Raw genomic sequence first — 25,379 nt, 5'->3', positions numbered from 1 at the left:
GGTCAGTCGTGGACTCGTGGTTTGTCAAAAGTATTTCACGTACAGTTTTCGGGTTCGCTTACCTAATTGGTGACAGTCCCAGGAATCGTGTACATCATATCTGTAGCGTGACGTAAACTATCTCTGGTGACTCATTTGGTGGTCAACCTTCAAAATTAACATTCAGTCATATATTGCCCAAAAGAGATCCGATGTACCATGCTACATAAAAGCATAGCAAAGCAAAGTCATCTCCATACAGGCCATGAAAGCCCTTTGGAGGGGTGGAAGGTAAAGGCTTCCACTATCCGTAATCTCGGCACATGATGGGGTTGAGTGGTTACCTCTACGCCCGGCTGCCTTTGCCGCCAGGAATTAACCTGGTACTCATTTTTGGTGTAGGCTGAGTGAACCTCAGGGTCACGTGCACCTCTGAAGTGGAAATCCCGTTCCTTAAATTTTACGGCTTCCTGACGGGGATTCGAACCCACGTCCTTCCGGGCGAACCGAGCACGCCTTTACCACCTCGGCCAGGCATCCCCTGCCATGCTATATGGTAGAGTAAAATTAAATTTGTCCTCCTCTGTGGTGTAGTGGTTAGTGCGATTACCTGCCACCCCCGGAGGCCCGGATCCGATTTCCGGCTCTGCCACGAAATTCGAAATGTTGTACGAGGGCTGGAACGGGGTCCATTCAGCCTCGGGAGGTCAACTGAGTAGAGGTGGGTTCGATTCCCACCTCAGCCATCCTAGAAGTGGTTTTCCGTGGTTTTCCACTTCTCCTCCAGGCAAATATCGGTATGGTACTGCACCCTACGGGTCAGGGTAACCACAGTAATTCCCAACTAGTCAGTTAAGTATTATCTCAGGGTATCCTTGCCTTCAGAAAAATGGTTAGTTTTTCTATGTTTGGTTTTACGTGTGTCCGAGGAGAAATGACGGTATCATATGCGGTTCAGAGAAAGTAACGATATCATACGCGGTTCAGAGAAAATAACGATACCATACGCTCAGTAGTTGTTTTGTAAACGCAAATTTCAGTCGTCCTTTTAGAAGAAATATATATATGCGCACAATGAGAACCTTACATACTAAGTAAAACTACTAACTATCAATATAAATGAAAACTCACTTCATTATATAAGAAACTAATCAAGAAATATATTTATTAAATTGTCAAGTTTCGCAAAAGAAATGGTTAATATCAAGTATGTCTCATTAGCTTCGATTATCAACTTAATAAATAAATATTTTAATCAGTGAATCAAATATCTTAGGTCAGCGCTGCCTATTTCCTAAACTAAGTTTTCATCTTAATACATTGAGTAACGTATTCCTGAAATGAATTATCTTCCATTTGAAAAAGATTACATTTTTGATCATTTAAATATATTAAATCACAGTCTCTTGGCTACGGTCGAAATTCGTTATTTCAATAAATTATTCCATCAGTCATGGTATAATTATGTATCTTATTGAAATACAACCATCACGTTGTTCAAGTCTCTGCGAAAATGAATTGAATTTGAATAATATGTCCTGAACACAAATATCAGTGACCTATGTTATGTTGAAAAGTATCTGAGTTCGTTGTTGCAGGTTAGCGTGAAGAAAATGAAATACTGAATGACGCACTAAGTTCCTCGGTCCTATTGCCACTTAAATTACGGCTCCTAACTAAGTATTCACTCTAATAATATTCCATATAAACAAAACATCGATGATATCCTATGTAAATGTCAAATAAATTCCCTATTCTAGCTAAATAATTTCTTATGTATCGTATACCAGCTCAATATACATACAGCCAGTAAGCATTTATCATATATATGTGTGCTAATGCAAACACAAAGATATTTCAATACTACATTACGTTACTACTTGCATACAAGCTTATTCTTCCATGCATTAACCATTCATTCAGAATATGACATAATCACGTATTCATTTATTCATCATCGGTTGTTATTCCAGTCAAACCACTTTCACACATCATTAAAATATACGAAATATTATTGTTCGTACCTTGCTGTAGTTCCTCGCTGGGGCATACTTATATTCTGTAATGGCACTGCATGTGCTCCAATATCACATATTAAACTTATCTAATACGCTTTACCTCCTATTACTCTGCGCAATATATCATTTCAAATACTATACACACTTTCATTATTACACCATTAACCTCCAATTCAATTCGTATTTAACTCATTTAGCATTCACAACTAGCGCGTTTAACCTCTTCTTCTTCTTCTTCTTCTTCTTGAAAGGTGTGGTTGGACTCATGTGTTATCGTCCAGTCACGACGTTTAACCTCCAATACTTAATTATACAACGATATGTATCCCATGAATAGCGCAGAATTCGTTTCTCAGAACGCATTTTTAATCTTGCAATTCCGTATATAACCCCAAATTCAGTATCTTTCCTTTCAATAAATCATACAGCAAAGAGTATGGAAACTAGTCTTAACCAATTCAACGTGCGTCCCTCTGTGACGTAACCGGATTTGACTATAACTACATCACGCATGGACCTTCCTAACTAACCGGGATTCTTTGAAAACAGCTGTAGCACTATGTCGTATTTTTAAATGGTATTCCTTCATCCTTGGATAAAGTAATGTAGCAACACGCTATCACTTCATAACGATATGTCAACTTAAATATTCCACACAGCACTTTCTTATATTCATAAGCACACTCAATTATCTCATGCTTAGGCTATTCAGATCTACTGTATATACTGGTAATACTCCACATAAGAAATTATATTACTTAATACTATTACTTAGCTCGCCATTCAATATCTCGGGCCTCAGTTGCTTCTCGGTGCGGTCGTAGTCCTTGGGTCAGGAACTGGGCAGGATTTTCCACCAGTGGTATGTCAGGTAGAATGATCTCCTCCGCACGGGTCGGGTGGTTTTAACGGCCAGGACGACATCTCCCTCCAGGTTGGTCTATGCCGATTTAGCAAGCCATCATCTGCTTAGCAGGACAGTAGACAAAATGCGATGATTCTGAAAAATATAAGCTCATCATAGTTCTGCGTAGAATATATATTTTATGGTGATTGCTTCCTTATTTGGTTTTCCTATTGATTATTTTCACTCAGCGTGGCTTAATCTCGAGCTCTCTTGTCTCAATCAAGTTCCTATTTTCAAACGGCTTCGCGTCTGAGTATCTGGACGTATTATTCTAAGCTTCAGGATTTTACTTGCTCCTTCCAGTATTTTAACGCTTATTTACTCAATTCGCTCAATACTTCCTTGTTCTCAGCGTAATACTTCTTGCTAAATGTTGCCAATATTGCTTATTTTAGAGTGCGAAGTTCGATACGTCTTGTTCTCACCACCTCAATTTTTCAAGTCAGTTTTTTGTAATAATCTGTTTTATCCTTCTTATTTTTAAAAACAATTCTATCGATTATGTACCATTGTACACCGCCTTCATAGTGGTAGGTTTAAGTTAGTCAAGGCCTCCTAGCATACATCAATATCGATATCTTGTTATACATTTCTTTGCCTTGGCTGGCCTCTACCTTCCGTAGGCGCCATTTTGAATACGTCCAGTAAATGCATCGGGTACATTTTATTCCCCCAGTACAGATTAAATATATTGCTTGCGATATATTTATTCTCTTGAATTATGATTGACAAATGTGACGATGCATTTCTGGTATTTCTCCATGGTTCTTTGATCGATTAATGGATTTTATTTCTCTATGGAATGGTATCGATTATTCTGTTATTATGATTGATGTTTTTTTTTTAACTTCTATAAGCCTTTCTCTTTGCATATCAGCTGACTTACAAATATGTTTACTCTAGACTTGGTTTGCACTTCAGTGGGACTTATATTATCGTTTCTCCAGCCTTATTTTCTGGGAAATATAACTTCATATTACACGCATTGTGAACGTTTTTGTATTTTCCATCCATGCTTATAATAAGATATGCGTTATTTCCGTAAGCATGTTCAATTCTATACGGTCCTTCATATAAATGGTTGAACTTAGCGCATATTTTGGCTGGTGCGTTCGTTATTGGTGCCTTTTTAATTAAAACGAGATCGTTTTTCTTGAATGGTGCGCGAAATCTTGTCTTTCGTAACCTTCTTAGTCTCTTCTCAGACTGTTGTTTTAGCCTCTCTTGGACCATTCTATTGATCTGCTGGATGTCTGGTTTCTCTTCAAGTGGTATGTTTAATATATTGTCCCATGTTCTTCGTGATTCTTTATTGTGATGTACCAAGTTTGGAACCTGAGCAGTTGATTCATTTATGGTGTTATTTAGGCATTCCTCTATTATCTCTATTACATCAATCCATTTCCAGTGACAATGATTGCAGTATATCCTACAGAATTTGGCTATTTCTTTCATGTATCGCTCCACTGGATTTGCAGATGGGTGTCGAACTGAACATAATGTGTGTTTTATGCCCATACTTTTCATTCTTTCTCGGAATAGCATAGATGTGAATTGTGTTCCCCTGTCTGACAATATCCTTTCGGGCTTGCCCATTTTAGGAAATACTTTCTCCACTAATCTGTGTAGAACTTGCTTCGTATTTGCCCGTTGTATTGGCTGTAGCGATATGTACTTCGAAAAGATGTCAATTACTACCAATATATATTTGTTTCCCTTTTTGGCTGTCGGTAGTTTTCCAAAAATATCGATTGCATATATTTCTCTTACTTTAGATGGCAATATGGCGATAGGTTGGTTACTAGTGATAAAATTGTTGTGTTTGACCCGCTGGCAAATATCACAGGTTTTAATTATGCTTCTGACTGACTTCCTCAACCCTGTCCATGTGAACTTCTCTGATAGTGTTGCAATGACTTTATCAATTCCTGCATGTCCTGTTACTTTATGCACATGCCAAATTAATTCACATTGCAGTGTTTGTGGTACTATTATTCTTTTCTTGTTTGTGGTCTTATCTATGACTTTCGTTAATAAGCCGCTCAACATCTCATATTTGTCTTCTATTAACGGTTCCCTTTCATCAGCCATCAACTTGTCAATTATGATCTTTAATTTTTCATCCATTTTCTGATATTCAGCAAGGTCTTCTAGTTTTGATAGCAACTCCTGGTCTTGATTATCTAGCGTTAACTGTAAAACATTCTCCTCATGGTCTGCTGGATTCCTGCTTAATGCATCAGCTAATATATTTTCTTTCCCGCTGCAGTGTTCAATTTTTAGATTAAATTGCTGTGTGTAAAGCATCCACCTAGTTACTCTTTCGCTGGTCATCATTGCTTTTAACCCAAAGGTTAATGCCTTATGATCCGTCCTAATGATCACGGGGTATCCATAAATAATTCGTCTCCATTGCTGTAGTGCATGTATTATGGCAAGGAGTTCGAGCTCAGTCGTTGTATAATGTAGCTCGTGTCTTCGCAGTTTTCTGCTCGTAAAGGCTAAGTATGTTCGTCTCTTACTCTCCTTTTCCTCTTGGTATAAACATGCTCCAACACCAATATTTGACGCATCTGCCTGGACAATAAAATCTTTCTCAAAATCAGGGTACCCTAGTTTGATGCTTTGCCTAAGCAATTCTTTCATTCTTATGAATGCGTTTTCGGCTTCCTCGTTCCATTTCCAACGGTTATTCGCCTTTAAGAGTTCCTGGAGCGGTGCAGCTATTTCTGTATAACCTCTACAGTGGTCTGAAAAGAATCCAGTCATACCTAGGAATTGTCTTACGTGCTTCACTTTAGAAGGACGTGGGAAGTCACAAATTGCTTTGATTTTTACCGGGTTTGGCTTAACTCCTTCGCCGTCTATTATATGTCCAAGGAAAAGCACTTGGTTTTGGCAGAATTTTGACTTTGCTAGGTTAATTTTAAATCCGGTTTTCCGCAGGTTACTCAGCAATTTTTCTAATTTCTCACAATGTTCTTCGAAAGTTGTACTGCCAAATACTAGATCATCGACATAACAGTTGACAAATCCTTTTACTTCATCGGTTAGGTTCTTATCTAAGGCCCTTATCAAAACGGCAGAACTGTTTTTCAACCCAAAAGGCAACCTGCAGTAGGCGTACGTTTGGTTATCAAACATAAACCCTGTCAATATCCTTGACTTCTCCTCCAGTACAATGTGATGGAAGGACGATGTGCAGTCTAAGCTTGAAAAGTACTGCAGACCTCTAAATTTCTTTATTATATCCTTAATCCTTGGGACCTTATTGTATTCTGGAATAAGTCTGTCATTGAGGACCCTGGCATCCACGCACGGCCTGAGTTTTCCGTTGCTTTTCTTTACTATTACCAGCGGGTTCAAGTAAGGTGTGGTTGTCTTTACTATTATTCCGTCAGCCATCATTTCCTGAATAATTTTTCTTACTTCTGTTAAATACCTTTCTGGTACATCGTACAATTTTCCTTTATATGGTGTCCAGTCATTGACTAATATTTTGTATTTAAAGTTGGGTATTTGACCCGGTTTATTGTCGAAAACTTCGATATGTCTCTTCAAAATTTCATAGATTTTCCGCTTTTCTGCGGTTGATATTGTGGCTTCGGTCATAGTTTTCCAAATTTCAGTTTTCTCTTCCTCCTCCTCTTCGATAGCCATTATTTCTTCGAGCCTATCAATTAATCCTAAATCTATCTCTTGTTCATACACGTCATTCTTTTGATCTTGGCCTTCCATGATCTCAGGATCAATTTCCTTCACCATAATCTTCAAGTGTTCATTTTCGTCCGTAAGATTATTGAGTTGTATGGTTTCTATGGACTGCATTCCACACTTTCTGTTACTGGGAACCGGACTTCTCGTCTTTCCATATCAATGGTCATTCGTGTCGTTAACATGAAATCTATACCAAAGATGATATTATATTTTATTCTCTTCATGATCATGAATGGATGTTCAAATCTGTGCCTTCCTATCATGACTGTAACGTATGCTTGCAGCTTGCAATCGACAGATTTATCTGGGATTATTCCTCTTATTTTAACTCCTGACACCGGGATTGTCGGTATGTCGATTCTTTTAGTAAGCTCTTGGAAAAATGTCGATGCCATTACACTGATACTTGCTCCAGAGTCCACCAAGCAATGCAACTTTATGTCGGCCACTGTTACTATGATTACGGGTAACCTAAATTTTGTTCTCTCATTGCCATGACCATTTTCGTCAAGCAGGTCATCAGGTCGAATATCCCAGTGGTCTACTTGCGCAATTATCCAACTATGAATTTTGTCAATTTTTCCATTTCTTTTGCTACTTGATGTCTCCTCATTTTTCAATTGGAAATCGGAGTTTTTTTTCCAGGTGGCTCCGAATTTCCTATGAACTCAGGAGTGTTTGGGTTAAGTCTCCCCTCTTCAGCTTTCCTTCGTTTATACGATTGTAATTCGAGGCTCTCCGCTCCCTCGATATCTCCATTTATATCTTTGTCTTTTATCGCTTCTTCCCATCTGCTCTTATTTCGTCTTTCCTCTCGCAGTTGTTGTATATATCTACGATTTTCTTCGTTCCTGCGATAGCAGTTCTGCCCTTTCCGGTTATTAAACCATGATCTGTTTCTAAAATGTTGTTGGTTCCTGTTGCCTCGAAACCTTGAATTATTTGTATAATATGGGTTGTGTCTATTATTATTCTGTCCACATTGCCCATTAGGATTTCCATTGCACTGGCAACAACATCTCTTTCTGCCCTTCTCTCTGTGTTCATCATGGTCCTCTGACCTACTCTTTGACTTATGACTCTCCCTATGGTTTGTTTCCTCGGGACTGATGGTATTTATTACTTCTTCTTGGGCCGTATTCCGTATATTTCTATTCAATGGGTACGAGGATGTCATATCGATCTGTCTGAGCTTCCTTTCCATATCGACTGCGGTTTCAACATCTGAGGCTGCTAATAACCTCTGCACCTCCGGTGGGAATTGCCTTTGAATAGTTTTTATGGCTTCTAGCTCGCTTGGAGCTGAGTCTAAGTCCTGAAACCTGTGAAATTGGAAAGAGAAGTAATCACTGAATCGAGTTTGGCCTGTTAACGAAAACTTTCTTGCGTAAAGCTCGATTCTTAGTTGTTGTTGAATTTCTGGACTCCAAAACTTTCTTAGGAACGCTGCCTTAAATTCCTCATATCTGTGGAAAGTATATTTAAAAGCTTGGAACCAGATGTTCGGGTTTCCATCTAGATGTTTTTCTATCACGCGCAGCTTCTTATCCTCTTGAATTCTGCCTTCGCGAAAATGTTCCTCCATATCTCTGAGAAATTGCTTAGGTGAGATTTTTGATGTGTTATCAAAATGCTTTGGGCGGTCGTCGTAAGTTTTTATGACGTTTATTATGGTTGGGCTTTCATTTTGACTGCTTCCATTTACCAAATCCATGCTCTGCCTACTTGGATCCAGTGTTCTTGATGGTGTAGTCTCCCTTTCATTAATCTGAATCTCTATCGCTTTTTGCCGTTCACTACAATTCGAAATAACGGATTTCGTTGTCTGGTTTTCTATCTTAATTTCTTGCATCTCCTTCCTAATCTGCCTTAACTCTTCTTCCGTCTTCTCCATCTTCTGGTCCGCCTCATTCTTATCACTCTCGATCTTCTCTTTTAATTCATTAATCTTTCCGGCCACTGTGCCAGCTGCCTGATCGAATTTCTCCTCTAATTCTTGATGTCTGATCTTCAATCCTTCCATGCCGCTTGTTATTTCACTTAATTCGTCCCATTTCTTCTCATTACTGACTTTTAGTTCTCGGAGATCGCTGGTCAGTTTGCTAATCTCCTCATCCTTCAACTTCTTGATGATTTCCTGGCTCTCTGTAACCTGTCCTTTAATTCTGTCCATTTCTTCGTGTATCTGCTTGTTTCTACTTTCCATACTCTGAGTCATTTCAGCCAGCCTATTCTGTATTTCCAATCGAGTTCTTGTGTTGTCTTCCTTTATTTCCTCCAGTTCCTTTTTCCTCTCTTGTCGTTGTTCTTCCTGTTCTTTCCTCCATTCTTCACGTTGTTTTTGTTGCCATTTTTCCTGTTTCTCTTCTTGTTCTCTCCGAAACTCCTTTAAGAACTCTTGTTGTTCCTCCTGTTCTTTCCTCCTTTCTTCACGTTGCTTCTGTTGCCATTCTTCCTGTTCTTTCCTTCTTTCTTCACGTTGCTTTTGTTCTTTCTCTACCCGTCTCCTATTCTTCTCTTCTTCCTGTTTCTTTTCTTTCTCCTCACGTTCTTGTTTTTCTTTCTGTCTCTCTTCTTCTTGTTTCTTTTCTTTCTCCTCACGTTCTTGTTTTTCTTTCCTCCTTTCATCCTCACGTTCTTGTTTTTCTTTCTGTCTCTCTTCTTCTTGTTTCTTTTCTTTCTCCTCACGTTCTTGTTTTTCTTTCCTCCTTTCATCCTCACGTTCTTGTTTTTCTTTCTGTCTCTCTTCTTCTTGTTTCTTTTCTTTCTCCTCCTGTTTCTTTTCTTTCTCTTCACGTTCTTGTTTTTCTTTATGTCTCTCTTCTTCTTGTTTCTTTTCTTTCTCTTCCTGTTTCTTTATATATTCTAGAAACCATAACGGCATTCCTTCCTGCTTTTCCTGTGCTCTTTTCATTTCTTCTTCTTGTTCCCTTCTGGTTTGCACTCTTCCCTGAGTTGCCATTTTTTCGTCAATTTCAGTTAAATTTCGAATAATTCCTTAATTTCCTAACCAACTTTAAGTTTTCAAATACTCTAATGTCACACAGTGTCAATGAATATGTAAAATATTCAATTTCTAAATCTAAAATATCCTTAAAGCTAGCAATCAAGTCTTATATACTAAATATTCACTTAGTTTCTCAAAATGATTTGAAATATAGACCTTCCTGAAGATCGATATCATCCTACCCGTTAAAATATGAGCAACTTCCCAACGAACTCAGATCATTTTCCTTTGAATTCATTTCAGAAATAGTTTCCCAAAAAGAGAAAAATGGTTATCCACCATGTGGTATTCATCATTTACTTACATACTAATTATTAATTCAAATATCAAAAGTAAATTCAATCATACTTTAAAAATAAAAAAAATGAAATATGAAAACCTACAATTATTTCAATAAAAATGGTAAAATATCCTCCAATCACTCCATCTAACATTCTAGTTCTGGAAAATATTCATATTTATACATCATTCTCCCTATATTTAATTATCAGTTTCTCATCCAGGCCTATTTTCTTGACAAATCTCTAAGTATTTCTTCCATCAACTGCACGTTGGGTTCCTTTGCTTCCCACAACATTCTGCAATATCATTCTCTTTCGACCTGCATGTTGGTTCAGCAGTAAGTTATCGGGTTATTTTCTCGGGTCTGATCCTCAATTAAACATTCGATCCCGCGGTGTCTTTCTCTTCAAATTCCCCACGACTTTTCCTCATTTCGCACGGCATCTTTCTCCTTATTTTTTTTTCACTGTTGGGGGCCAAAAATTACTTCCTTTGGCAACCAACAGTTCCCACGGTGTCTTTCTCCATTTGCATCACGTTGAGGCGCCAGAAATTACTGCACCCTACGGGTCAGGGTAACCACAGTAATTCCCAACTAGTCAGTTAAGTATTATCTCAGGGTATCCTTGCCTTCAGAAAAATGGTTAGTTTTTCTATGTTTGGTTTTACGTGTGTCCGAGGAGAAATGACGGTATCATATGCGGTTCAGAGAAAGTAACGATATCATACGCGGTTCAGAGAAAATAACGATACCATACGCTCAGTAGTTGTTTTGTAAACGCAAATTTCAGTCGTCCTTTTAGAAGAAATATATATATGCGCACAATGAGAACCTTACATACTAAGTAAAACTACTAACTATCAATATAAATGAAAACTCACTTCATTATATAAGAAACTAATCAAGAAATATATTTATTAAATTGTCAAGTTTCGCAAAAGAAATGGTTAATATCAAGTATGTCTCATTAGCTTCGATTATCAACTTAATAAATAAATATTTTAATCAGTGAATCAAATATCTTAGGTCAGCGCTGCCTATTTCCTAAACTAAGTTTTCATCTTAATACATTGAGTAACGTATTCCTGAAATGAATTATCTTCCATTTGAAAAAGATTACATTTTTGATCATTTAAATATATTAAATCACAGTCTCTTGGCTACGGTCGAAATTCGTTATTTCAATAAATTATTCCATCAGTCATGGTATAATTATGTATCTTATTGAAATACAACCATCACGTTGTTCAAGTCTCTGCGAAAATGAATTGAATTTGAATAATATGTCCTGAACACAAATATCAGTGACCTATGTTATGTTGAAAAGTATCTGAGTTCGTTGTTGCAGGTTAGCGTGAAGAAAATGAAATACTGAATGACGCACTAAGTTCCTCGGCCCTATTGCCACTTAAATTACGGCTCCTAACTAAGTATTCACTCTAATAATATTCCATATAAACAAAACATCGATGATATCCTATGTAAATGTCAAATAAATTCCCTATTCTAGCTAAATAATTTCTTATGTATCGTATACCAGCTCAATATACATACAGCCAGTAAGCATTTATCATATATATGTGTGCTAATGCCAACACAAAGATATTTCAATACTACATTACGTTACTACTTGCATACAAGCTTATTCTTCCATGCATTAACCATTCATTCAGAATATGACATAATCACGTATTCATTTATTCATCATCGGTTGTTATTCCAGTCAAACCACTTTCACACATCATTAAAATATACGAAATATTATTGTTCGTACCTTGCTGTAGTTCCTTGCTGGGGCATACTTATATTCTGTAATGGCACTGCATGTGCTCCAATATCACATATTAAACTTATCTAATACGCTTTACCTCCTATTACTCTGCGCAATATATCATTTCAAATACTATACACACTTTCATTATTACACCATTAACCTCCAATTCAATTCGTATTTAACTCATTTAGCATTCACAACTAGCGCGTTTAACCTCCAATACTTAATTATACAACGATATGTATCCCATGAATAGCGCAGAATTCGTTTCTCAGAACGCATTTTTAATCTTGCAATTCCGTATATAACCCCAAATTCAGTATCTTTCCTTTCAATAAATCATACAGCAAAGAGTATGGAAACTAGTCTTAACCAATTCAACGTGCGTCCCTCTGTGACGTAACCGGATTTGACTATAACTACATCACGCATGGACCTTCCTAACTAACCGGGATTCTTTGAAAACAGCTGTAGCACTATGTCGTATTTTTAAATGGTATTCCTTCATCCTTGGATAAAGTAATGTAGCAACACGCTATCACTTCATAACGATATGTCAACTTAAATATTCCACACAGCACTTTCTTATATTCATAAGCACACTCAATTATCTCATGCTTAGGCTATTCAGATCTACTGTATATACTGGTAATACTCCACATAAGAAATTATATTACTTAATACTATTACTTAGCTCGCCATTCAATATCTCGGGCCTCAGTTGCTTCTCGGTGCGGTCGTAGTCCTTGGGTCAGGAACTGGGCAGGATTTTCCACCAGTGGTATGTCAGGTAGAATGATCTCCTCCGCACGGGTCGGGTGGTTTTAACGGCCAGGACGACATCTCCCTCCAGGTTGGTCTATGCCGATTTAGCAAGCCATCATCTGCTTAGCAGGACAGTAGACAAAATGCGATGATTCTGAAAAATATAAGCTCATCATAGTTCTGCGTAGAATATATATTTTATGGTGATTGCTTCCTTATTTGGTTTTCCTATTGATTATTTTCACTCAGCGTGGCTTAATCTCGAGCTCTCTTGTCTCAATCAAGTTCCTATTTTCAAACGGCTTCGCGTCTGAGTATCTGGACGTATTATTCTAAGCTTCAGGATTTTACTTGCTCCTTCCAGTATTTTAACGCTTATTTACTCAATTCGCTCAATACTTCCTTGTTCTCAGCGTAATACTTCTTGCTAAATGTTGCCAATATTGCTTATTTTAGAGTGCGAAGTTCGATACGTCTTGTTCTCACCACCTCAATTTTTCAAGTCAGTTTTTTGTAATAATCTGTTTTATCCTTCTTATTTTTTAAAAACAATTCTATCGATTATGTACCATTGTACACCGCCTTCATAGTGGTAGTTTAAGTTAGTCAAGGCCTCCTAGCATACATCAATATCGATATCTTGTTATACATTTCTTTGCCTTGGCTGGCCTCTACCTTCCGTAGGCGCCATTTTGAATACGTCCAGTAAATGCATCGGGTACAGTACCTAACTTAGGGCCACGGCCGCTTCCTTCTCACTTCCTCGTCTATCCCTTCCAATCTTCCCATCCCCCACCAAGGCCCTTGTTCAGCAAAGCAGGTAAGGCCGCCTGGGCGAGGTAGTGGTCATTCTCCCCAGTTGTATCCCCCGATCCAATGTCTCACCCTCCAGGACACTGCCCTTGAGGCGGTAGAGGTGGGATCCCTCGCTGAGTCCGAGGGTAAAACCAACCCTAGAGGGTAAGCAGATGAAAGAAAGAAAAAAATAATTTAAGACCTTATTCAGGAGCTTGATATATGTTAAAAATACACATTAACGTTTTATGTACAAATTTACGTGATACTTGATAATTTTGCCATAATTATGAGACCCGTGTGGAAGGGAAGGAGGACAGGTATGAATGAATGAAATGAATGAATACTGATCTGCATTTAGGGCAGTCGCCCAGGTGGCAGATTCCCTATTTGTTGCTATCCTAGCCTTTTCCTAAATGATTTCAAAGAAATTGGAAATTTATTGAACGTCTCCCTTGGTAAGTTATTCCAATCCCTAACTCCCCTTCCTATAAATGAATATTTGCCCCAGTTTGTCCTCTTGAATTCCAACTTTATTTTCATATTGTGATCATTCCTACTTTTATAAACGCCACTCAAAATTCGTCTACTAATGTCATTCCACGCCATCTCTCCGCTGACAGCTCGGAACATACCACTTAGTCGAGCAGCTCTTCTTCTTTCTCTCAATTCTTCCCAACCCAAACATTGCAACATTTTTGTAACGCTACTCTTTTGTCGGAAATCACCCAGAACAAATAGAGCTGCTTTTCTTTGGATTTTTTTCCAGTTCTTGAATCAGGTAATCCTGGTGAGGGTCCCATACACTGGAACCATACTCTAGTTGGGGTCTTACCAGAGACTTATATGCCCTCTCCTTTACATCCTTACTACAACCCCTAAACACCCTCATAACCATGTGCAGAGATCTGTACACTTTATTTACAATACCATTTATGTGATTTACCCCAATGAAGATCTTTCCGTATATTAACACCCAGATACCTACAATGATCCCCAAAAGGAACTTTCACCCCATCAACGCAGTAATTAAAACTGAGAGGACTTTTCCTATTTGTGAAACTCACAACCTGACTTTTAACCCCGTTTATCAACATACCATTGCCTGCTGTCCATCGCACAACATTTTCGAGGTCACTTTGCAGTTGCTCACAATCTTGCAACTTATTTATCACTCTATAGAGAATAACATCATCCGCAAAAAGCCTTGCTTCCGATTCCACTCCTTTACATATATCATTTATATATATAAGAAAACATAAAGGTCCGATAATACTGCCTTGAGGAATTCCCCTCTTAATTATCACAGGGTCAGATAAAGCTTCACCTACTCAAATTCTCTGAGATCTATCTTCTAGAAATATAGCAACCCATTCAGTCACTCTTTTGTCTAGTCCAATTGCACTCACTTTTGCCAGTAGTCTCCCATGATCCACCCTATCAAATGCTTTAGACAGGTCAATCGCGATACAGTCCATTTGACCTCCAGAATCCAAGATATCTGCTATATCTTGCTGCAATCCTACAAGTTGAGCTTCAGTGGAATAACCTTCCTAAAACCGAACTGCCTTCTATCGAACCAGTTATTAATTTCGCAAACATGTCTAATATAATCAGAAAGAATGCCTTCCCAAAGCTTACATACAATGCATGTCAAACTTACTGGCCTGTAATTTTCAGCTTTATGTCTATCACCCTTTCCTTTATACACAGGGGCTAAAATAACAACTCTCCATTCATCTGGTATAGCACCTCCGACCAAACAATAATCAAATAAGTACTTCAGATATGGTACTATATCCCAACCCATTGTCTTTAGTATAGCCCCAGAAATCTCATCAATTCTAGCCGCTTTTCTAGTTTTCAACTTTTGTATCTTATTGTAAATGTCATTGTTATCATATGTAAATTTTATTACTTCTTTGGCCTTAGTCTCCTCCTCTATCTACACATTATCGTTGTAACCAACAATCTTTACATACTGCTGACTGAATACTTCTGCCTTTTGAAGATCCTCACATACACACTCCAACTGTTCATTAATTATTCCTGGAATGTCCTTCTTGGAACCTGTTTCTGCCTTAAAATACCTATACATACCCTTCCATTTTTCACTAAAATTTGTATGACTGCCAATTATGCTTGCCATCGTGTTATTCTTAGCTGCCTTCTTTGCTAGATTCAATTTTCTAGAAAGTTCCTTCAATTTCTCCTTAGTTCCACAGCCATTTCTAAATCTATTTCTTTCCAGTCTGCACTTCCTCCTTAGTCTCTTTATTTCTCTATTAAAATAAGGTGGGTCTTTACCATTCCTTACCACCCTTAAAGGTACAAACCTGCTTTCGCATTCCTCAACAATTTCTTTAAACCCATCCCAGAGTCCGTTTACATTTTTATTCACCGTTTGCCACAGATCATAGTTCCTTTTTAGAAACTGCCTCATGCCTGCTTTATCAGCCATATGGTACTGCCTAATAGTCCTACTTTTAAGACCTTCCTTTCTATCGCATTTATTTTTAACTACCACAAAAACAGCTTCATGATCTCTAATACCATATATTACTTCAGTTTCCCTATAGATCTCATCTGGTTTTATCAGCACCACATCCAGGTTATTCTTCCCTCTGGTTGGTTCCATCACTTTCTGAATCAGCTGTCCTTCCCATATTAACTTATGTGCCATTTGTTGGTCATGCTTCCTGTCGTTCGCATTTCCTTCCCAATTGACATCTGGCAAATTCAGGTATTACTAGAAAGAAAACTTAACACGCTAATATCACCTCATACAGAGTCATAATGCCAAATCTCCATGAACAAGAACGTATTTCTGAAGATTAATTAACACTTACATTGTGTTTTATTTCGGGAAATGTTTTGTAGGCGTCAAATGCAAATAGAAATATTATCAGACACTTGGAAGATATCAGGAGCTAACTACTGCGGCAATCACAAATACGAGATAAGTACTGTGTATTAGTTAGGCACATATTAGACTATTCTTGTTTAATGGCGTGTGAATTTATCGCGAATTCAACATGTATATCTGCCAGTGAATTTATAGGTGACGTTATGATAGTTCTAAGAGACGACTGGAATACACTGAGTGGCCGAAATTCACGGGATAGTGTGTCCCATTAGAAAATATGCCGTGTATGACCCCTGACCGTTGCGATTAGCTGCAGCGTAGCTGAGCATTCTGTCACAGACATCAGTGTCGTGAAGATGACAACACGTCGCAAGTTAACCAAATTTGAACGTGGGATTATCACCGGCGCACGGCGCTTGTCAAAGCATTACGGAGATTACACGCTAATGCGGGTTTCCGAGGGCAACAGAGTTGAGGGTGAATCTTCAATATCGCAGAGAGAATGTTACCACCCGCGTAAACCGCCGCACGGGAAGACCACAGGTGTTTAAAGAACGGACATTACGTCGCCTCCGCCGAACTATACTGGGCGCTCGATGGGCTACTGTGAGTCACATCACCGTCTAGTTGAATATTGGGAGTCAGGAACCTATTTCTACCAGGACTGTAAGGAGGCAACTGCACCGCATAGGGTTCACAGCCGACGACCAACTCGTGTCCCTTCGCTGACACCACGATAGAACTCAACGACGTGCATGGGTCCGCGAACATAGGCAATGGACTACGGAAGAGTGGTGGCGTGTGGTATGATCCGATAAATTCCGGCTCCAGTTATATCGAGCTGATGTGCCCGTGAGTATGCCCCATGAAGCTATGTATCCTGCATGTCAACAAGATTGTGTCCAGGCGGGGAGTGGCTCAGTTCTGGTCTGGGCGGAGTTCTCATGGTCGTAATTAGGCCCCTTTGTCCGGCTGCAGGGAACGCTGATAGGTGCACGTTCTGTGGACATTCTTTACGACCATCTGCATCCCTTTCTTGCCCTAGAGTACCCTCATGGAGATGCCATGATTCAACGGGACAATGCGCCACGTCACCGCTCTGTGGTGGCACGAAGGTGGTTGGGGAAACACTCCAGTGAAGTTACGACCATGGATCGGCTCTCCATATCACCCGATCTTAATCCAATCGATAATTTATGGAATGCTATCGATGCTGGTGTACGCTCCATGGAGCCCGCACCAACTACACAAGACCCATTCTGGGTACCAATGCAAAATGAGTGAGTCCAGATCCTTCCCGAACGATTCCAACACCTTGTTGAATCTACGCCTCGCCATATTTCTAACTTTTTGAATGCTCGCGTAGAAGCAACTCGTTATTGACATCACATTCAGTGTCATCCGATGACCTTTCGCCACTTGTGTATATATGTAGTGCACCCGCTCACTCTCCTGAGTCCCAGACTAGCATTTATCTCAGGGGTGATCGGTTCATAATTTAAAAAAATAATCAATAAAAATATCAAAAAGGCGCACAATGAATACAGGGATGAACGGGGCATGCAAGTTAAGGCAAAGGGGACGGCTCATACATAGATACTACTTATAGGACTCCAAAATAGGACTGGGAAGTTGCACTTAAATTCCATGGGCATTCTAGACTAACTACAATGAAAAGATATGAAAACGGTTTCCTATTGAAATTGCAATGAGGAGCAATTTATTGAATAAATTTGCATACTGCACATGTTGTCAATCATTACATTTGAATATATTCATCCTGAAAGAGAAGATATTATATTTGAATTACCTCACTACTCTGGTAGTGAGAAATAAAAGGCGAATTCGCCCCATTGTACATTTGGGGATCGAATCCACGTCCGTATGAATGGACATCCCACCGCTGGAAATCTTCTGTCGGAGACGTGGGCATGAGAGTAACTAGTTACAGTCATCTCAACGTTCCGTTGGATATGAGACACTCCCGGTATGTACATTTTAGTAGGCCGGGTTCCCACTATGGAAAAGTTATCGTATCAAAAACGGGAATTTATTATACGGACAAACTCTAGCCTAATCTAACCAGATCAACAGACCTGCCATAGGTAACTCATCATTTCTAAGCTTATCTTAATATTTACATTTGTCAATACGACAAAACGTACGGAAAGGTCCTTATTTACGCTCGCCCAATCAAGACATGTAAGGTCCGTGGGGTATTTCGCACATCAACAATTTCCCATATGGAAAACCAACATCTGGTTCCGTCCAATTCATCATCCTATGTTTATCAAATAATAATTAATCCGCACAAATTGATGATCAGTTTCATAATAAATTATTATTTATTATTACCATTATTATTATTATTATTATTATTATTATTATTATTATTATTATTATTATTATTATTATTATTATTACCATATTCGTAGCAATGAATCATCGTCCATTAAATATCTTACTTTCCTTTCATCATAATTATTATTCTCAAAATACTATTGCAAGTTCTTCTTGTTCTGTCTCTTCAACTTTTTATATTATTATCATTATTATTATTAGTGGGGATTATCATTATCGCATCACTTATTCATCATGGATTTAATATTTTACATTGATCTCACCATAATTATTCTCAACTAATCTAATACATTCTTCCTATTATTCCTCTTCCTCTTATTATTATGGTAACTTAATTTCACGTGTTACACTACTGTTAGCGATATTTATGGTTAATGCATAAGCTTTTACAACTTCGGTCTGCTTTGGCACTAAGCAATTGCTTTAAGACAAGATTCACTTGGATTATTATTATTATTATTATTATTATTATTATTATTATTATTATTATTAAAATGAAAAGTTTTATATTTTAATTTCCATTCTTTAGAATTCAGTCACATATGTTTGATCCCGTTATGAACCACCAAGATCTGCTTTATATCAGTCGGGACAACACGGTATTCGGAACCGCACCTTCAGTTTCGTGCTGCAGCTAATTTTATGGGGACACATGTCCTCCCAAGATACATCTCACAACCTATGGCGCATCGCGGCTGGGCAAATACATCCAATGCCGGCGATTGCTAAACTATTCCTTCCAATTCATTTGAAGTCCATTTTCTTTTCATTGGAACTCTTCAAACATTTAATTCATTAACTAATCCTCGGTGCGTGGATTCTGCCACTCATAACACCGGAATCGGCATTTTATATCATCTTAGGCCTTGAGATTCATCTATTTCAACAACACAAACAGTACGGCTCAATTTTTCTTCATGCCGGATTTTCGTTCCTCATGACTTCCAACACTAAATATGGGCTCAAACCACTCTGGGCTTACAACATAACGTGACCATCCTATACACGTGCCTCAGTCACTTCTAAACAAATTGTTATGGTAATTATAGAGTCCAAAAATGTGAAATCAACAATTTACGTATAAATCAAATTTACTGCCCGAAATAAGTTCTTTAACGCTACATATCATTCCACATTGATTATTACTTTCACTAGCCAACTCACGAAGCACTGGCATTATTATTATTATTATTATTATTATTATTATTATTATTATACTTTAACTTGCAAATGAACAAAATCTTCTTCTTCTTATTATTATTATTATTATTAATAATAATTTACTTTCCTTTGCCAACTCACAAACATTATTATTATCTCTCACTCGCAAACACACCAAGCAGTATTATTATTATTATTATTATTATTAATAATTATCATTATTATTATTATCTTCCGTACGCAACACAAATTTTAAACTCTCTGGCACTTTCATAATCTGGCTGTCTGGTAACAAATATTCATACTATAATACAAATAATCACCGCAGTGATTGAAAATCAAATAAATGGGTTAGCACAAAAGGAAATCTAACACTTGAAATGAACTTAATCAAAGTATTCACAAACAGCAAGCATTAATGGAAAGAAATATCCCATATTTACATTATATACAACAAACAAATACTCAATTAATTAATCTAACCAATAATTACGTTAATATAAATTAGTTCGTCCGTTTATCTAAAAAATCATGGATTCGGGAGGCGATCCATGTAAAGTAACCGTGATTAATCTACACTGAATCCCGTTTTGACGCGATAACATCCCCAAATATTAAATTTGTGTACTCATTCCTATGTAGAATTCCATTGTGTCGTAGTGGATGAGAAGCCTCACGGCCCCATGGTGATTCACTCGTACATCATATCGCACTTTATAAATTTAACACAACACAACACTTCTGGGCAATTACCCATGATTAACATCTTACTAGATAATTTACAATGATTTATACAAGAATAAAAAAACACTTATAGGTGCATCTAGACCCATTACACTAGTACAATATTTTCTTCCTTGAGCCCGAACCACAACCATTACGACATTACCACATTACGACGAAGTGTCGTTTCATTCAAACCGGCGCGTATCGCGTCTTCAACCGGCACTTCCTGAAGTATACGATGCCGTCTTGTGATCGCCTCGCCCCTACAGTTCCCTGCTACAATAATTGTTACACCGTCTATCATGAAATATTTATTTCAGGCTCTGAACACTGCCTTCAAAAAGTACTATCAGCGTTCCGTCGATCCTTTAAATTCCAACACATAAAATGTTGAGAAATGTATTAATTTCACATTCAGTGATATTGATAATTTACACTCGATATTCTGAATAATTATTATCGTTCGTCTTCACCTTCGTGACTGCTAACGTACGCTCAAATCTAACAGAATCTATAATGCGTTTCCTGAGACTCAGTTACAGAGTAACCGTGTCAGCGTATCAAATTATTTCAAACGACTGGTTGATGTGAAGCTGGACTACCTACAGGTATATATGGTCGACTGGTTTCGCGCGTGGGTCATCCGTAGTCATACCAGAGGGAGGGGGGTTGGTTATCCTAAATCGGCATTTACAAGTGGATTTGGATCTCTGAATTTCTCCCACTTAATAAACTGGCGATACGCATTCACGTGTCGTATTCTGATCTCATATTGTTTGGCGATCACGGAGATATTACTTGATTTCTGTTCTCCACTTTTCGCGCGCTGATTCGACGTCCCTCATGGCGTGATCATCTTGACCAATGGCGAGATAGCGTGGGTCATTTCCTAGAATTCTTTACTTTAATTTATTACAATTACAATTAATCAACATGGGAATGATATCACAAAAATCCCCCCTATTCAATTTTGTGGTTAGAATAATTTAATTATTGTTATCGGAGAAGCTAACTGGAGTTCACCTTGGTTTCTCTTATGCTGGCGCATCTGCGAGTCTCTGACGAATTTTGTCATTGGCTAACACTGCAGCGGTTAGTTTAAATATATTTTCCTGGCAACCTGACAACAAAATGCCTCGAGGCGTTGGAAACTCTAGTTCGTCATATTCTCCGTATTGGTGATGCACGTTGGCCTCGCCTTGTTCAGAAATAAATGCTCCTTCACTTCCTTGTAGTAATTATTTCTGTTGTTGTGAGCGCTTGCTCTTAATACTCTTAGCTTTTGACCAAGAAATATTCTACCCATTATGACAGGCAAACTTTGGCGACAGATTGTCGCGACCACGTCTGACTATGTTGAAATTCTTCATTCCACACAGAACTGACACTGTACATAATTTAATATTCCCATATGTCTGCATTTATATTTTAATATGAAATCATGATAACTAAAGCCCATCTCATCCGGGTACAGTAAGTACATAAAAATCGCTGTGATAGACAGATACACGTATGAATAGATATCTGCAGAGGTGATGTAACCAAGGTTACTGATATTCAGGCATCATAGCTATACTTCCTTACTTCGCGATTTGATAATTGCACTCCTCGGTAATCAAGGAAGCCCATTTCAACACACATTTTTCAGCCTCACAGAAAGCCACACAAATAATTTCATAAGACAATTTACGTCATTGTAAGCACCGACTACAGGATATTTTCTAAATGAGCACATTTTTAAGAGCTACAAATGTTACATAGATTATTTTGACGTTTCTATAACTGTTTAGGCAGTGAATTCTCCTCAGCGTAAATCGAAACATGAAGATATTACGGAGACATTGGTTGGAAGAAATTGGGCGGGGGGAAATATTGTTTTAGTTTTTCGAGCAATATTTTATGTAGAAGAGTCTAACGCACCTGCTGGTAAAATTTCAGATGAAAATCGTACTTTTTCCTGTTATTTTGAGCATTTTTGTATGCACATTGAACACTTGAACACATCAACTGTGTTAGTGTAATTATTGTGAAGGTCATTTGGTTTATAGAAAGCTTCCATGGCTCACGCGGCAGCGCACCGGCCTCTCACCACTCGGTTCTCTGGTTCAATCCCGGCCGCTCCATATGAAATTAGTGCTGGACAAAGCGGAGGCAGTGAACCCATAATTCTACGATGAGAATTTTTTTTATTTTCCCAATGTTTATTTCAGCTAACAAGCTACTTTTTTGAGAGCCGCCATGTTTGCATTTCAAGAGCCTCGCTGACTCGTGGGAACGAGCTCACCGTGTCGAGCCGAGCCGCAAGCTCGTAAAATACCGGGACACATCGGTGGACTTCGAATATTCAACAATTCTTCAAATTCAAGGAATTATTCGTAACGAGAGATTTTGGCAACACAGTAAATCCAGAAATTATGAATCTAAATTATTCTTAAACCCTATGTGAAGACAGAACTCCCAGGGCAAAAATAAATGCAGTTAAGCCTAGAGAAGAATTTGCGCCCGGCTCCCGAACTAAACGACACGTGCCAAGGTCGATGGATGAAGAAAACCCGCGAAACGCCCCGGCAGAAATAATTTATTTCGCCTGTTGCGAGTATGGGAAAATTATGAGATAAACACCTAAATAAATCGTAAGTCTGTCCGAAGTTATGGAACAAATTTCAGGAAAATCGGTCTATTGGATGCGGAATTAGCATATTACACAACCAAGCTTCATGGTGTGAGTAGCGTCATCCGCTAGAGTATAAAAGAAATCTCCCTCCTTATATTTCTCAGTCGCTGTCTAGTTATTGGGGCCGCGAAGCCCACGTCGCTCGTCGGCAGAAAAGTGTGAAAATTTTATCTCCAAATAACTTACTATATGTTCGTGGCTATGGTTCACATCTACTGTTAGAAATGGAAGATGATAGAAATTTTCTGAGCTGCCGCTAATGAAACTTTAAAGGTTTAGAAGTAATTGAATTTCTCTTGGTATTCAGTGTGTGTTTGTTAAAGAGGAGTTTGAAGTTAGCTACTGCGTCTGGTTTCTTATCTGTTTGAAACACCTGGCCTAACAAGAGCAGACTCTTGGGAAAATTGTGTCAGTCGCCATTTGAGGGGCGAGCTCGTCACAAGGGTGATCTGTCGAAAGTGCGTTATAGAGTGTTGTGTAATTTTAGTTCTATATATTTATAAGAAGATGATGATAAATTTAGCCATGGAAGGCTAAATACACGAGGTTTGATGGTTGAATGCAGCCAGAATCCAGGACGACGGCTACGATCACAGGTCTGTAACTTTTTAGTAAATGTTGTAGTTAGAATGTTGTTTGTCTCTACCAATTTTCATTGCGTGTGTCGGGTTGATATTTTGTAATGATCAGGCGAAAGTATTATATTTCTGGTCAGCGTGTGAAAATCTTTAGTGTTATAAAATTCACATCAAGAAACTAAAATGCGACGTTTAAATATTGTGTTAAATTTCTTTGAGATATTGTCCGAATTTAGAAAATTAGGACGGTGATAACGGTAACGTAGTTGAGGCGAATGTCTTAATTCCGAATATCGTTTGAATTCAGAAAATTTTTGTCGAAATAATAATAATAATAATAATAATAATAATAATAATAATAATAATAATGTCTACCGCGGGATAAATTTTTCCTATGTTAAAAGTGGATTTAACAAGTATTTTCTACAAGGTTTGCGGGTGTCTAGAAAATTTCCAGTGAAATCCGATAAAGTTATGCTTTATTCATGGGAAGTAAAATTTGTGACATCGTGTTTGTCGATGATATGGAAAATCACGGTGTGTTGTTGTATTCTCGAGGTCCGAAAGTTGTAGTAACAGTAAAATAAAAAGGCATATTATAAAAGTTGTTTTGTCACGAGAGGATTGAGGTTTGAAAAAGTCTTGAAATATAAGAAAATGGATTGAGAGCGAAGAATTTATATATGTGGAGATAAGAGTTGTAGAGTTTTTGAAGGCAGATGAAGCCTGTATATTTCATATAATACCGCCATGAGCAGGCGATGAGAATGAATTTTTGAGACAGGCTATATTTGTCAAGAGCGAATAATTTTTGAGACAGGCTGTATATTAAATGTGAGATTTATGTGGCAGGCTGTGGTGTATTCCGCTAACAATTCGAAAATTGAGACCTGGAGAAGATTGGTTTGAGATTACTAGTGTGTGAGGCACAGTAAAATGTCAAGTAAAATCCCAAGTGAAAAGCGATTTTTTTATGGAGTGTGTAAATCTTGGTAGTAAAAATCAAGTGATTAGTTACGTAAAGTCAGTATAATTAATATTAGAATAATATGACCTCATGGATAGAAGAGCATTTTGAATACACGGTTGGTGTTGTTTGACCGTAATGACAAGTTTCCAATCAGTAAAGATCATAAATTACAAGGCGGTAATTTATCATTAACTCGGAAACATTTGTGGGATTAGATATTGGACGTTTTAAAGCGATATGTTTGGCTGTGTAGATTCATTGGGTTTCGTTTCACTGGATAGTCATGGATATGAATATTTGGAAAAATGACGGTAGGCGATTTGAGGGCCTCACCCGAAAATTACAGTATGGATTTCGGCGGTGGTGATGCTTATCATTTCTTTACGACATCCACTACATGTTAGACGTGTGTTGGAAGTCATTATTCTTTCCTAAACTTCATTGCGCATGCTGAGACCGTGCTTGAGTTGTGGATTGTTCGCCACGCGATATTTATTTTTCAAGTTCACGTTTTTGTAACAAGACTTGCGTTCATTCTGGGGCAAGATTCGTGTCGTTGTGTGTTGTTAGTTTCGACCAGATTTACAGCCGAGATATATAAGAGTTTGTTTGAAGTTACAAGTTCGCCTGATATGCTAGAGGAAGGGTATACGACCCAGTCTCCGCCCGACAGTAGATTTAGGACGTCACATGTTATCCTAGGAGTATACTGATGATGAGACGTCCTAGTTCACGCTCAACGATAGAATTAGGAAAGTATGTGTACATAGAGGTTAGTGTTAGGGTGTACAGATGTTA

At 38.1% G+C, this 25,379-nt stretch overlaps 1 protein-coding gene across 1 annotated transcript in view; it reads left to right on the top strand.

Annotated features, from left to right (window-relative positions):
• LOC136858660 (hemolymph lipopolysaccharide-binding protein-like) overlaps window positions 1–25,379 on the top strand; it is an 83,497-nt gene that overhangs the window by 8,102 nt on the left and 50,016 nt on the right. The window lies entirely within an intron of this gene.

Source organism: Anabrus simplex, chromosome 1, assembly GCF_040414725.1.
Source record: "Anabrus simplex isolate iqAnaSimp1 chromosome 1, ASM4041472v1, whole genome shotgun sequence".
NCBI classification, from domain to species: Eukaryota; Metazoa; Arthropoda; class Insecta; order Orthoptera; family Tettigoniidae; genus Anabrus; species Anabrus simplex.
This window is presented reverse-complemented; position numbering and strand designations above follow the sequence as displayed.